Source organism: Armigeres subalbatus, chromosome 2 (assembly GCF_024139115.2).
Source record: "Armigeres subalbatus isolate Guangzhou_Male chromosome 2, GZ_Asu_2, whole genome shotgun sequence".
In the NCBI taxonomy this organism is placed as follows: domain Eukaryota; kingdom Metazoa; phylum Arthropoda; class Insecta; order Diptera; family Culicidae; genus Armigeres; species Armigeres subalbatus.
Window position 1 is genome coordinate 340979052 of NC_085140.1, and position 16491 is coordinate 340995542.

Sequence of the window (16491 nt, forward strand, 5' to 3'; positions counted from 1 at the left end):
TCGGGAATTTATTCTCAACCAATTTGCTCGCAACAAGTTGCATTCGACGCAGAATCCTGTCTCATTGTTTCCTATTTGAAATTGGCCAGATCGAACTATGGGATCAGAAGTTATGGCCAAAATACAAATTCATACGAAAAAATCGCGTAAAAAATGTCACTCATTTTCCGGGCACTTATCCTCAATCGATTTGCTCGCAACAAGTTGCATTCGACGCAGAATCCTGTCCCATTGTTTCCTATTTGAAATTGGCCAGATCGAACTATGGGATCAGAAGTTATGGCCAAAATACAAATTCATACGAAAAAATCGCGTAAAAAATGTCACTCATTTTTCGGGCACTTATCCTCAACCGATTTGCTCGCAACAAGTTGCATTCGACGCAGAATCCTGTCCCATTGTTTCCTATTTGAAATTGGTCAGATCGGACTATGGGATCAGAAGTTATGGCCAAAATACAAATTCATACGAAAAAATCGCGTAAAAAATGTCACTCATTTTTCGGGAATTTATTCTCAACCGATTTGCTCGCAACAAGTTGCATTCGATGCAGAATCCTGTCCCATTGTTTCCTATTTGAAATTGGCCAGATCGAACTATGGGATCAGAAGTTATGGCCAAAATACAAATTCATACGAAAAAATCGCGTAAAAAATGTCACTCATTTTCCGGGCACTTATCCTCAATCGATTTGCTCACAACAAGTTGCATTCGACGTAGAATCCTGTCCCGTTGTTTCCTATTTGAAATTGGTCAGATCGGACTATGGAATCAGAAGTTATGGCCAAAATACAAATTCATACGAAAAAATCGCGTAAAAAATGTCACTCATTTTTCGGGCACTTATCCTCAACCGATTTGCTCGCAACAAGTTGCATTCGACGCAAAATCCTGTCCCATTGTTTCCTATTTGAAATTGGCCAGATCGGACTATGGGATCAGAAGTTTTGGCCAAAATACAAATTCATACGAAAAAATCGCGTAAAAAATGTCACTCATTTTTCGGGCACTTTTCCTCAACCGATTTGCTCGCGTTTGCATTCGACGCAGAATGTCTCATATTTTCTTATTGAAAATTAGGCAGATCGGACTATGGGCTTAGATGTTATGGTCAAATTACTATTTATTGTGAAAAAGAGTTCAAAAAAGTCTAGCTCACTTTCTTAGCACTTATACTTCATCTATACCCCAAGCAACACAATTTCAATTATTGTGACTGAATCCGGTCATATATAAGTTATTGTGATTGATGTGCAATATGTGTGCTTCTCAGGTCGCTCGCAACAGATTGCATTCGACGCAGAATCTTGTCAAATTGTTTCCTATAGAAACATGGCCGGATCGTACAATTGGGTCAAAAGTTATGGCGAAAATACTAATTTTAAAACTACTAAATAAAATGCCATTTTAGCTCTTATGCTCATCCGATTTGTTTGCAACAAATTGCGTTTGGCGAGAATTTTTTTTATGCATATAAACAAATATGAAAAATAAGACCAATCCACATATTGGTGTAATTTGAGATTTTTCCAAACCTTTTGAACGAACGAGAAAGGCACCATCACCGCTAGGTGGATTAATCTGGGTTTTTTTAGTACGTTTCTAAATATAGGATTCAATAACATTATTGAAGTTAAGGATGATCTCACTTAGTTATAGTGGAACAGACTATAAAAAACACAATAAACATCTGTTCCTATTTTATGCTATAATTGCATCAATCATATTCAAGAATTATAAAACCACGATCAATGGTTTTCAGTAATGCGTCATCTTAGCAAACTTCCGTATAATTATACGAATTCTCACTAAGTTAAAAAAAATGTGGAAAATTCACTATACAGTCACATATTTATTTTTTTCTGTCCAACGACCCTAAATTTTATTAATATGCCAAATGAAAAATATCTTTTATGTGTCAAGGTTCAGGCATCACCAATATTTTGTCAATATTCAATAATCTCGATCATAACGTTAGTTGCATGGCGGTAAGATTTGCTATAATGCATGATGCTTTTCTCTTATACGAAAGAACAACGAAAAATTCTCGAATAAAAGTTTATAAGTTTCGGCAGAGGGATTTCTGAAAAAGCTGATTTTACACAATATTTAAACTACATTTATGTCACTTGAATGTATTGAATTCAATTTTAATGTATATTTATTAAATTTTATTGAACCAGTCACAAACGATCGTGGCAGGCTAACTAACAGGATCAGGATCAGGTTACCATCTCGCGCTTAGTTTCATAGGGGCGTAACTGTATTGATCGATTTCTCTTCGTCGATGTTTTCTTTTTATTATTGTACCGAATTGCGCTAGTTTGTCGATTATTCAATGATTTGGTGTGATAAAGGATGATTGTAGCTTGCACCAGAATCAATAATCACGGTTGTAGCTTTTGGAACAATTGAGTTATTAACAAAATATAAAATCGATTAAGAGAAATCGATCAATACAGTTACGCCCCTATGAAAATAAGAGCGAGCCATGGAAGTTTGAATGAGGTTCAAGTATGTTTTAAAAATGGTTAGAATTTCTAATAAATGTTTCAGCATTCTTTGGTTTTGTAAGGATGTTAAATTGTAAGGATTTCGACTTGTTGTGTCAACTTACGAAATGTATTGACTATTGCTATCATTCCTAATGTTTGGATTCAATGATCTTTTAAGGAACTTGTTGATTGTAATGCTAGTAATGATTTTAATTTAAAACAATTAGCACTCATATGACTGAAGGCTGGAGATCTGAATTGAACAATAGTTAAACTTTTAGCTTAAAGCGGAGCATTAGTGATTAATATTGGATATAATCATGATAAATGAATTATGGCTTATTTAATCAATATTTATTAATCATAATCATACCAAAACGATTCAATTAATAATCACTAATCGTTAATCATATCATTTTACATTTAATCATTAATCACTAATCATATTCATGATAGTTTTGAGTTTATTTATTAATCATCAATTTTAATCATTGCATACATCGCTTTTATTCAATAATCTTCAATCATAATCATACCATTTCAAAGGTAAAAAACATAATTTGGTCGAACGGTTACTTCATTATTGATCACTATGCAAATCATTTAATTTGATTATTCATAATCAATAATTATTAATCACATCGGTCGTTGATCATTAATCATACCCATATTGTGTCAACATTTAATCACGATCGGTAATCATTAATCACACTTCAAACGTTTTATTCATTAATCATAATCGTTAATCATTGTCAAAAACTAATTTAATCATTAATCATAATCATTATTCATTGTCAAAAATGAATAAATCATTAAACATACTTCTTAATCATAGAGTTGAATGATTTAATCATAACAAATTTTAATCATTTATTGGAAGCATTATTCATTAACGCTCTGGCTTAAAGTGTTGAAAGTTTTTAAAATTATTGACTTAGGAATCCATCATGGAGAGAAATAAAAAAATTTGTTATTGAACAGTTTATGAACGTTCAATGTTTTACAATGTTCTGAAAAAAAAACTCCGATGTGAATACGTACATTATGTGAAAGATTTTGATTTGAAAAAAGAAAATCAACTTTCCTCGATTCGTAATTCAAGTTAACCTACTAAAAGCTAATGCTTTGAAGCATTGAGCCCCACACTATCAGCACTCTAAGTCATGTGGTTATCAAGATACTTATTTTTTATATTAGTTCCCAATATGCAATAATATGAAACGACGATTTTTTTGTGGTTCCAGTTACGCAGACTATGGACAATTCATGGTACCCAGAAATGTCATCTCAGTTATCATTATGTAATTAATTAGGGTCTTGCCGACATTTCTCACCAACACGAACGCACGGTTCGTGGTTGAAAACGATCTCATTTGATTTTTCCGTGACAGCTGCTCGTGGTTGAAAACAAACTGAGTAAAAGTGTGAGTGAAATGTGCGTGTGCGTACACGCTCGCAGAAAGCCTAATGAACGGACTTTAGAACAAGATTTAGCACTGCTGTCATGGTAACGTTGTCGTATTATTTTTCATCAAACAAAAATAAACGACCAGAAATGTATGCCGGAACCAGCTGAATCTTGAGACAGAGAATTATTCGTCAATTTATTCAGTACATAACAGTACATAACTCTTTTGTTGTATGCTTGTTGCATGAACTTTTGAAGAGTGGGTAACATGCGGAAAAATAGGTAGAAAAACATCCTAAGGCCGATACAAACATTAAATTTATTTTATGTCACCCCCCTTCAACTTTCTAAAAATATTAATGGGGCAAAACAATTTTTTTTCGCTGTTTTTTTTTTATTTCGAACATTTATATAATAAATGTAAAATAACAACATATATATCTATTATTATTATTATTTATTCAGAATAAAGCCGAAGTGGCCTGTGCGGTATATAAGAGTCTTCTCTATTCGGCTCGGTCCATGGCTACACGTCGCCAACCACGAAGTCTACGGAGGGTCCGCAAGTCATCTTCCACCTGATCGATCCACCTTGCCCGCTGCGCACCTCGCCTTCTTGTGCCCGTCGGATCGTTGTCGAGAACCATTTTCACCGGGTTACTGTCCGACATTCTGGCCACGTGCCCGGCCCACCGCAGTCTTCCGATTTTCGCGGTGTGAACGATGAATGGTTCTCCCAACAGCTGATGCAACTCGTGGATCATTCGCCTCCTCCACGTACCGTCCGCCATCTGCACCCCAGCATAGATGGTACGCAGCACTTTCCTTTCGAAAACTCCAGGTGCGCATTGGTCCTCCACGAGCATCGTCCAGGTCTCGTATTCGTAGAGAACTACCGGTCTAATGAGCGTTTTGTAGATTGTCAGTTTGGTACGGCGGCGAACTCTATTCGATCGGAGCGTCTTGCGGAGTCCAAAGTTCGTACGATTTCCTGCCACTATGCGTCTCCGAATTTCTCTGCTGGTATCATTTTCGGCAGTCACCAGTGAGCCCAAGTACACAAATTCATCTACCACCTCGATTTCGTCACCACCGATGCAAACTCGCGGTGGATGACTCACGTTGTCTTCTCTTGAACCTCTTCCTATCATGTACTTCGTCTTTGATGTGTTGATGAACAGTCCGATCCGCTTGGCTTCCCTTTTCAGTCTGGTGTAAGCTTCTTCCATCTTCTCAAAGTTACGTGCCATAATATCTATGTCATCGGCGAAGCCAAATAGCTGGACGGACTTATTGAAAATTGTACCACTCGTCTTGATCCCTGCTCTTCGTATTACCCCTTCCAAAGCGATGTTGAATAGCAGACACGAAAGACCATGAACTTGCCGTAACCCTCTGCGGGTTTCGAAGGGAATCGAGAATGTCCCTAAAACTCGAACCACGCACATCACCCGATCCATCATCGCTTTGATCAACCGTGCCAGTTTATCCGGAAATCCGTGTTCGTGCATTAGCTGCCATAGCTGGTACCGATCGATTGTATCATATGCGGCTTTGAAGTCGATGAATAGATGATGTGTGGGCACGTTGTATTCGCGGCGTTTCTGCAGTACTTGGCGAATGGCGAACACCTGATCTGTGGTGGAGCGTTCGCCCATAAAACCTGCCATAAAACGACACCTTCCATCAACTCCTGCGGCAAAACTTCCTCCTCCCAAATCTTGGCAATGACCCAGTGCAGCGCTCTAGCCAGTGCCTCACCACCGTGTTTAAATAGCTCTCCTGGTAGTTGGTCAACCCCAGGGGCTTTGTTGTTTTTCAGCTGCCAAATCTCCTCCTGGATTTCCTGGAGATCCGGAGCCGGTAGAATTATGTCCTGCGCGCGTTCTCCCAGGTCCATCACCATACCGCCATCTTCGTCTGCCACATCGCCATTCAGGTGTTCTTCGTAGTGCTCCCGCTCTTTGGATCACCTCACGCTCGTTCGTAAGAAGGTTCCCGTTTACGTCCTTACACATATCAGGCTGGGGGCCCTCCTTAGCCGTGCGGTAAGACGCGCGACTACAAAGCAAGACCATGCTGAGGGTGGCTGGGTTCGATTCCCGGTGCCGGTCTAGGCAATTTTCGGATTGGAAATTGTTTCGACTTCCCTGGGCATAAAAGTATCATCGTGTTAGCCTCATGATATACGAATGCAAAAATGGTAAACTGGCTTAGAAACCTCGCAGTTAATAACTGTGGAAGTGCTTAATGAACACTAAGCTGTGAGGCGGCTCTGTCCCAGTGTGGGGATGTAATGCCAATAAGAAGAAGAAGAAGAACATATCAGGCTGTGGCACGTGAACGGTTTAACTTCTCATAGAACTTTCGTGTGTTATTAGCGCGGTACAGTTGCTCCGTCTCTTCACGGTCTCGATCTTCCTGCTGGCGCTTTTTCCTCCGGAAAATCGAGTTTTGTCAATTCCGCGTCCGGTTATATCGTGCCTCGTTCGCCCTCGTGCGGTGTTGCAGCAATCTCGCCCATGCTGCATTCTTCACTTCAACTAACTGCTCACATTCGCCGTCATACCAGTCGTTTCTCTGACCCGGGGGCACCGTGCCAAGTGCAGCGGTTGCGGTGCTACCAATGGCGGATCGAATATCTCTCCAGCCACCTTCAAGAGACGCTGCCAAGAGACCTAGCTGCTCTTCCGTTGGGAGTGCCACCTCCTGCTGCTGCGCGTATTCTTGGGCTAGTCTACCGTCTTGTAGCCGCCCAATGTTAAGCCGCGGCGTCTGACTTCGACGCGTGTCGTAACCGTCGAGAGTTTTGAGCGCAGGCATACTGCAACGAGGTAGTGGTCGGATTCAATATGGGCACTGCGGTAAGTGGGAACGTTCGTGATGTCGGAGAAGAATTTACCGTCGATTAGAACGTGGTCGATTTGGTTCTCCGTTTCTTGGTTAGGTGATCTCCATGTGGCCTTGTGGATATTTTTGCGGGGGAAGAAGGTGCTTCGGACTACCATTCCGCGGGAGGCTGCGAAGTTTATGCATCGTTGGCCGTTGTCATTCGATACGGTGTGCAGACTATCCGGTCCGATGACCGGTCTATACATTTCCTCCCTTCCTATCTGTGCGTTCATCGGTGAGATGACGATTTTGACGACCCGCAGTGGGCATCCATCGTATGTCTGCTCCAGCTGTGCGTAGAACGCTTCTTTCTCGTCGTCGGGTCTCCCTTCGTGTGGGCAGTGCACGTTGATGATGCTTTAGTTGAAGAAACGGCCTTTAATCCTCAGCTTGCACATCCTTGCGGTGATTGGCTGCCACCCAATTACACGATGCCGCATCTTACCCAGCACTATGAAGCCGGTTCCTAGCTCATTGGTGATGCCACAGCTTTGGTAGAAGGTAGCCGCTCGATGCCCGCTTTTCCACACTTTCTGTCCTGTCCAGCAAATCTCCTGCAGCGCCACGACGTCGAAGTTGCGGGGATGTAATTCATCGTAGATCACCCTGTCGCAACCTGCGAAACCTAGCGACTTGCAGTTCCATGTTCCAAGCTTCCAATCGTGATCCTTTATTCGTCGCCTAGGTCTTTGCCGATTATATCGAGTCGCATTATCTCTTGTATTGTTCGTAATTATTGGTTTTCCAGGCGGCTTATTGGGCCTGCGCAAACCTCCTGTATCGTCGGAGGGCCGTCGTGTCAGGGCTGTTTAACGCCCCACCTAACACCAGGACTTGGGCTTGTGCGCTTTGAGCGGCACACGGTCGCTTTGGTGTGGCCTACTTGCGGATACATGCAGCTTTTTATAGAGGTTTAACAGGGTCCTCTGTCAAACCCCACCACATCCTAGGCAAGCCCCATAACTCGCAAATGGCCTGGGGAGGGATCGTCTGGTTTATGTTCTGTTTTTCATCTGTTTTGAACACGCCCAAATTGATAAAAAAAAGGCGACAAATCAATTGGACAGTACATAAGTGTCCGAAATTCAACGTGTACAGGCTTTTTGACTTATTCTACGAGTGGAGTGACGTGAGATTGCTCGAATGACGTGAGAAGAGTCGTATAGCCCCATTTGAATAACATGGTCACCTCACGTGAGAATTGCTAAAATCGACTCACCTCACGTCACTCGACTCGTAGAATAAGCCCATTTATGATAGCGTTTCATGATCATTAGTCAATACTTCAAATTGTATGCCTCGGATGGGTGGTTTTTGAATAACACTGGCTGAGACTGGAAGACGCTGTTCGAAGTTCTCGAACCCACACTTCAGCTGTCCAAGTCAAAGAGCAATTGAGACAATAACCTCCGGTTGCTGCAGCCAACCTTTCTTGATCGGTCAGGAAGTCCACCCATGCCCGCCTGTCCTGTCTGCAGCAGCGCCCGACTCCCACTTACAGGAATACATACCGTTGACGGACTCTACTTTACTTCTCTGATTCTTCACTTTCCTCACCGTATACTTTTCTAAGCTCTTCAAACTTCCGTCGGGTTACATCTGTAATCCATTCCTTTCGATGAGTGAGCAGCTCGCCCAATTTTTTCTCGCCGATTTCGATAAAAGCATTCTTCACTGCCCACTTATTTTCTACGCTGTCACCTTCCAGAACATCCACTACCTGAGTTCTAAGATCTTCACCGAACGATTTCTTCACAGCTGGATCTTCTGGACGGTCTATTTTGATTCGTCGCTCAAGCCTCTCCTGACACCGCTGAATCCGAGCAATGCGTTGTCGCCAATTAGAAGATGATAGTCAAAAGTAAGCATATGCGGTATTTCGAAAAATTTCGTTTCAGGTGGTTCGAAACGAAATTCCGCGGAATTTCGCGGAATTTAAGCATGGCGAAATCTTATTTCTTGATTTCGTTCCATTTCGCTAGAAAAAACTTGCTTCTAACGAAATTTAACGGAATTCCGCGGAATTTCGGAACAAATTTAAACTAATCCATACTTTATATTATAAAAAATTTTGGCTGCGCCGCTGAACAAAATCGTTAAGTTGTTATCAAAATTTAGGTTATACAATTTTTTCTATTAACGCTTACTACATAACCCCATTCTTAGTCGACAAATACGTAAGTAGTTTTCTTCTATAAAACGTCTTCAGTGTTTCCATGATTTAAATTTTGTGATATTTTTTACTATTTGCACAATATGAATGCGGAATCGATCGTGTTGATGCTGGTCACGGGACGGCAGCTAGTTCGGGAAGAACAGGGAAGTGAAAAAAACTACCTCACATAGCAGAAATTTGATTAACCAGTGAGCAATCGATCGTGTTGATGCTGATCACGCCAACTAGTGTGGGAGAACGCGAAGTGATAAAACTAATGTCTACATCGAATAGCACAAAATTATTTAGTGCGGAATCGATTGTGTTGTAGAAGATTATTAAACGAAGCACATTGATCTTGCGTTGGATTGCACAGTGTTCGATTTTGTCGAGTTCACGATCAAAATTTAATAATTTTAAAACTCTAGGTTTAGGATATTTGGTAACTTCTACAAAGTTTTTAGACTTGAAACGACGTATCTTTTGATGTAATTTGTTTGATAATTTATCCACCTACAAGTGAGATAATTTTTTTCTTTTCGCCAATAACATGAATAGAGAATTGATTTCTTCAGCAGAGGTGTAGAGTTCGGTATTACGAGAAATTTTGTAGAACATTCCGAAGCTCTATCTAATGAACGCATCGAAATATGAGCGTTATCCGAGGATGACCCTCTTAAAACAGTTTTTTTAATTAAACTTTTAATCCAGATTTTTTACATTTTCGGGATATTCTACAAAGTTATTCGGGTTAACAAAATGCGCATTTTGATTACTGTAGAGAGTTTCTACCTTTCAAACTAAAAAAGTTATTTAAGTTTTTCCATTATTTTTAGACTAACTTTTATTTTAAGCAACTCCTTGCGGTGCAAATTACGCAGCTGGTTCAGATGTCATTTGAAAGTCCTAGCTTTCTTCTATAACTGACATAAGAAACCCTTTGTAGGCAAGAGTGGGTAGGGTATGCTACATTCAGAAGAAGTTTCCAATGTATTGGACTTCAAAACACTCGATATCACGATCAAAATTGAATAACTTTTAAACCTTTTAATTTAAATGTTCGGTCTCCTCTAAGAAGTTTCTAGGCATGAAGAGAAGCATCTTTTGAAATACAATTTTTAATGGTTAATTCCTCCTAGAAGTTAGTTGAAAATGTTTACTCCAAAGTAAGATCAAATTACGTCTATCAAGTTCCACTATATTTAGAACATCATTTGAAATAGTTTGGGAAACAAACATTCAATTAAAATGTTGAAAGCAAACTAGTATTTTCTTTAATAAAGTTACTTTTGGAAACAGCTGAATAAAGCAACGAAAGCAACGTTTTGAGCGAAAACGATCACCTAGTATTTCCGTATATAAATGAGTGTTGCACCCTACTATGACAGGAGCACATTGAGCACTGACAAAAATTTATGTTAGGCAATAGCAACAATAGCACTTTTCTCATAATAGCTATTTGAGTTCACATAACAAACATGAGGAACACACGTTATCGATATTTCCTATAAATTCTATAAGTATGTGATTTTTTTTCAAAGCAGAGGGTTGTAAGTGCAAGAAAGTTATTTTCTACATTTTTTGCCAATAAAATTATGTGAAAAATATATTGGGTGTCCAATACTATTCGTGATAAATTGAATCTGCTACATATAAACTTGTGCCAAATTAACGGAAGATATTTTATTGGAACTTGGTGCAATGAGACTTTTCAAAATTATTAAAAAACTAATGAATTTTTTTTTCTTTAAATTTAAAACCCTCAATTCTATTTGAATATATCAACTATGTATTGCGATGCGCTTAGTTCGCTTTCACGTCAGTGGTAATAATTGATATTTGTTTTGTGTTTAGTTGTAGCAGAAAACGCTGTTGAGAACATAAACATTGTATTTCATTTTTGATGAAATAAAATTTTCAACTTACCTCTAGGAGGATTAATCATTAAAAATTGTATTTCAAAAGAAGCGTCTTTTCATCCCTAAGACCTTCTTGGAAGAGACCGAACCTTCAAATTATAAGGTTTAGGGGAAGGTGGGTAGACTTGATCCCCGGGGAGACTTGATCAACCCCTGTTTTATCGAGAACTAAAGTAGTTTTGTTCTAGCGTATTTTTAGTACAGATCCTCTAAACAAATGACCTTTATGTGGCGAGTTATTTTTTGGATTGACAAACTTATTTATTCTGCAGGGCGATTTGTATGTTTTGACCTTCCTAAAGATTTTTTTATTGGCCACGCAAAATTTGAACAACTTTTTATAACAATGACCAAATGCTTTCATTTTTTCACAGCACAAAGCCATAAATATGCTTAATGATCTGTACTGATAAAAATGTCAAAAATCCATCAAAGTTTTATGATATTTGGATTTGAAGTTATTGCCTCAAAATGGGGACACTTGATCCCCCCTTAGTCACCCATACAAAAATTTGGCGAAAAAATTCAAAAAAATATAAATCTGTTCTCAGGCTTCTATTTTTTTGTACATTCGACAGATTTGATGAAGGATTGGCAGGAAAAATTATTTATTGCGTAGATATCGCAAAATAGAGATAAAGTCTCCCCCAATATTAAAATTGAATATGCCGCCGTATGCAATCACAAAACTCGTCCATGTATACGCACAGCAATACGAAAATCGCTCGTATTTTGAAGGAAAAATATTTAAAAAATCTGAGGGCACCTTTCCAATTTTATCAAAGCATGTTATTGGAGAGGGATCAATTTCCCCCGAATATTTTGAAAGTCGATTTTTGACAGCAATCCAAAAAATCGATTGTTTATCAATAACAACAATAATTTAAGGACTGTCATACATCAGTAATGTTAAATACTATATTTCTTAAAGAGTCTGTGTGGAAATCGAGTATGTTTATTTATTTTTGGCTGCGATACATCGAAAACCAGAAAAGGGGATCAAGTCTACCCAGTCTCCCCTAAAAGTAATTCAGTTTTGATCGTGAAATCGAGTGTTTCGAACTCCAATACATTGGACACTTCCTCTGAATGTAACATACCTTACCCACTCTTGCCTACAAGGGGTTTCACATGTCAGTTGTAGCAGAAAGCCAGGACTTTCAGATGCCATCTGAACCAACTGCGCCATTTTGCGCCGGAAGGAGTTACTTAAGGTAAAAGTTAGCTTAAAAAGTAGAAAAACTTAAATAACATTTTTAGTTTAAAAGGTAGAAACTCTCTACAGTAATCAAAATGCGTATTTTGCTGACCCGAATAACTTTGTAGAATATCACGAAAATGTAAAAAATCTTGTTGAAAAGTTAATTAAAAAACTGTTTTTAAGGGGGTCATCCTCGGATGACGCTCATATTTCGATACCTTTAGTAGATAGAGCTTCGGAATGTTCTACGAAGTTTCTCGCAATGTCAAACTCTACACCTCTTCTGAAGAAATCAATTATCTATTTATGTTATTGGCGATAAGAAAATTTTTATCTCACTTGTAGGTGGATTAATCATCAATTGCATTACATCAAAAGATGCGTCTTTTCATGTCTAAAAACTTTGTAGAAGACACCAAACGTCCAAAATCAACGGTTTCAAAGTTATTCAATTTTGATCGTGAAATCGACGAAATCTAACACTGTGGATTGATTTGAAACACAATTTTCATCTTCTTGCTTTCAAAAAAACTTCGTTTACAATAAATATTTTGTCGCTTAACAAGGGGTGAATTACCTTCTCAACCAACGATTCCTTTTCCGTAGCGCTCACGAAGATGCAGAGCATTCCTCGGTCTCTTAAAACAATGAGTGTTAAAATAATTTTCCTCTCCTAATCCTAAATTGACTATAAGCACGTGACCAGCATCGTTATAGATCATGAATTGGAAACTCCGAAGCAAGTATACAATAAGAATAACTTTTTGGTATTTAAGCTAATAAGCTCTTCTTTGACTATTTGCACAATATGTGAGGAGCATTTCAGATTTGTGGGCATTTCTAGATCTTCGCATGAAATTTGCAAAAAAAAAAAAATCAGTGCGGATTGAAAGATCATTAAAATTGCTGAGAATTCTTTACTTATGATTGCTTTCAGCACATACTGACCATAACAGCTGTTCTCATATGCCAAGGACACACACACAATAGCTCAGTTTGTAGAGCTGATTGTATATAAGACTATGCTGCCGCTAACCGCAAGTCGAGCACATCTGTATATGGACGCCGATGGGTCTGTGAAATTCAATCTGAAATACATATCTTTATGCATTTTAGAAAGGTGCACAGGATTCTTCTAGTGAGCAAATGTATGCTATATATGTAAACGAAGAATAAGAAGGAATAAATTTTGGCAGATACGCCCCTTTCAAATGTTGATCTAGTAATATCAATTCTATAACTGCATATACTGCCGCTAACCGCAAGTCAGACTTATCTGTACATGGACGCCATATCCAGATAAGTCTGAATTGCGGTTAGCGGCAGTATAAACCTGGTAGATGTGGATACATAATTAAATATGCCACTAAATAAAAATTAATTCTAAGCATTCTTTTTCAAATTTTGACTAAGTCAATACTGTAAAACCACGCTGACAAGACAATATGAAGTAAGCTTCAGCATAATTACATAATTCTTAGGTGAACTAAGGTTTTAAACGAAATTTGAATCCGTATATGAAAAATCCCACAATTTCTTTATTTTTATATACTTACTGATATAAAATTGATCAGATTCGGGAGCACACGCTCCTCGAAGAATTCCTTTGAAAGCGGTACAAATGCTGGGGTATTGCTTTATCGCCAATGGTATATGCGGCGAGAATGTGACGATTTAGCATAGATTGCCTCTTCAGTTATTATAACTCTTTTGGTCGCAAAACAGTTATTCGACTTCGAAAAAGTGGAATCAGAATTGCGTACATGATGTAAAACCAATTCAATAAAAATTCCGCGGAAAAAAAATCAAAATTTCGTTTCGTTTCGAAAAATTTCGAATTAAATGAACCTTGATTTCGTATCGTTCCAAAGTCTCGAAAGAAATCTATATTTCATTTCGTTTCGATCCGAATCAACCTAGACATTTTAAATTTCGTTTCGCTTCGTTTCGTTAGGAAAAAGTGTGTTATCGCATACCCTTAGTCAAAAGCGATGTCAGCGCTGCGTTTATTACGGCCTCAAAAAGGCATCGTCTCCGTTTTCAGCTGATCTATTTCCAGAGGAGCTAAATACTATAGACACTATAGGTTCCATAGACGAGCTGAGGCGAAGGCGAGTGTAGCCAAACGAGCTGTCAGTTAGTGTAGCCAAACGAGCATGACGTCACTATTGCAACCCAAGCAACGCAGCGTGTGACGTCAAATTCGCATGGTACACTGTGAAAAAGTGGAAAAACACACTTAATCGAAATAACCCAACCGTGCCTGCGCTCGTGGAACCTATAGTGTCTATACTAAATACTAGTCCTGCCAACTAAAAGCGGCTCTGGAAAGTAAGTCAAATGCTCTGCCTGCAGACATGAGAAGTGGACGCAGGAGACCTCCCCGGCCGACGATGGTAGGAAACCCGGAACAACCGGCGATATTCATTTCTATTTCGATATTTCGCGACGCTTGAATGGAGCACGGACAAATCCGTGGATGATAGATAAAGACGCGACATGTCAGTCATTCATCGATCCAGCTGATCAGCTGAAACGTTGGCTCGACAACTTCTTCAAGTTTTGACAACCTCTCCTAATCCAGATATAGAGAAAGGTTGACAATTCTCTGACGGCAGCAGGCAGTGTTCCGCCTCGGACGATCGTGTGAGAACCATTCTGTCACGCTTTGCATCATGCTGGAGCAGGTTATTTAATTTCAAGAGTCCCTCCATTTGGTACTGATTGATCACGGAATGGTGAGTTAGTACAAGAGTGAGACAAAGATACATGTATTATACCTCTGTTGTTATTTCCCATCGTAGTCGACGAAATCATGGACCTCTCTAGCAGTCTACCTCCATAGAGCAATCGAACGAGATGATGATACTACTCTACTAACGCCACAGCGCTCTACCAGGTAGAGTAAACTGAATGACCTGGTCGTATGCTCCCACTCAACAAACAACAACAAACAACAAACGGTAGCCAGGCAAACAGTGGAGAAGGTCGAAACCAAAGCCAGCCAACCTCGGACAGGGGACCAAGATCAACATAGAACATGGAGATCCAATCTGTCCAGGCAATGCACAAAACCTCGAATACTCAACTCTAACATGAAATCGGTGATGTGAGACTTGGTGTATATTGGCAGAGATGATATATATTTGCAAGTTTTCATCACCCGATGTCTATGTTTTACAGCTCGGGCCTGGTGGGCTCACAACTGGATCCCGAATACTGAGCCCCATCGACGATCCAATATCAACGGCAACTCCACAGTGTGAATGGGCGTAGGCCGGCCACAGACAACGTAAGAGCAGAGACGAAATCTGCAAGCAAGCGCTGGAATCCGGCAGGACATCGCAGCAGAGGCAGACCCAGGATCGCCTGGCGGCAAAACCCTAACAGTACCCACCATGGGCAATGACCGAGTATTCAAAAAATCCTTAACCGATAAAGTTTTTTTTTTAATAGAACGACCCAACAACCAAACTATTTATTAAAGTTACTGCCTATCTTTTTTGCACTTGTATACAATAAAAAGACAGGAACACCGTCTTTAAGCAAAGGTCGTACAGACTGAACACTTAACCACCTAGCATGAAACAACGGACGCTCTGTTGAGAGCGATTTATGCAAACCCTGGAGATTGCCTTTGAAAATAAAAATTCTGTCGATCTTTTTACCTTTTTTCGGGTGGTGATTAGCTTCCACCCTTTCCTCGCCAAAGATGTTTTGCAGCTGGCGGTAGCGAGAATTTCTTTCTATTTGCGTGGATTATAACTTCTCTCGTCCAAAAGCACAATATGGCTCGCAACCTAGACAATGAGCTACCATGCTACCCAAGGGTTGCATATCTTCTTCTTCTTCTATATACATAAAAATGAATTTCTGTCTGTCTGAACCTTATAAACTCGGTAAGTACTAAACCGATCGGCGTAAAAAATTGTATGCAGAGGTTTTTGGGGCCGGGAAAGGTTCTTAAGATGGTTTGAGACCCCTCCCTACTTTGGAAAGGGGAGCTCCCATACAAATGAAAATTAATTTTAGGCGAAACAAAGTTCGTCGGGTCTGCTAGTAAAAAATAGAAATAATGTGGAACAAAACTACTCTGCTCTCCAGCCTTCCAAGACATCAGATGTGGCCACCTTCAAGCCTCAATAAAAATACGTAAATTAAATTAATAATTTGCTGGAAAGACATCTGCTGTTCATGTTGAGCTTGTTCATCATACGGCACTCTGTGGATTCTGATCAATACATTCTTTGTTTTCTACAAAAATAAATACAAAGCAATGTAGTTGAACATTCATATTCCACACAATCGTAAATAAAAAAGCAGACCTAGGAAACACCCTTGATATGAATCAAACGAAATACCAATAAATTCAAAAAAGACCTTCACATACCTATCCCTTCTTGCTACGCTAGTATTGAATC

The 16491-nt window shown here is 39.4% G+C and overlaps 1 protein-coding gene across 4 annotated transcripts in view; it reads right to left on the bottom strand.

Annotated features, from left to right (window-relative positions):
- LOC134212850 (ubiquitin-conjugating enzyme E2Q-like protein 1) overlaps positions 1-16491 on the bottom strand; it is a 292956-nt gene that overhangs the window by 241696 nt on the left and 34769 nt on the right. The gene's annotated exons all lie outside the window — the stretch shown is intronic.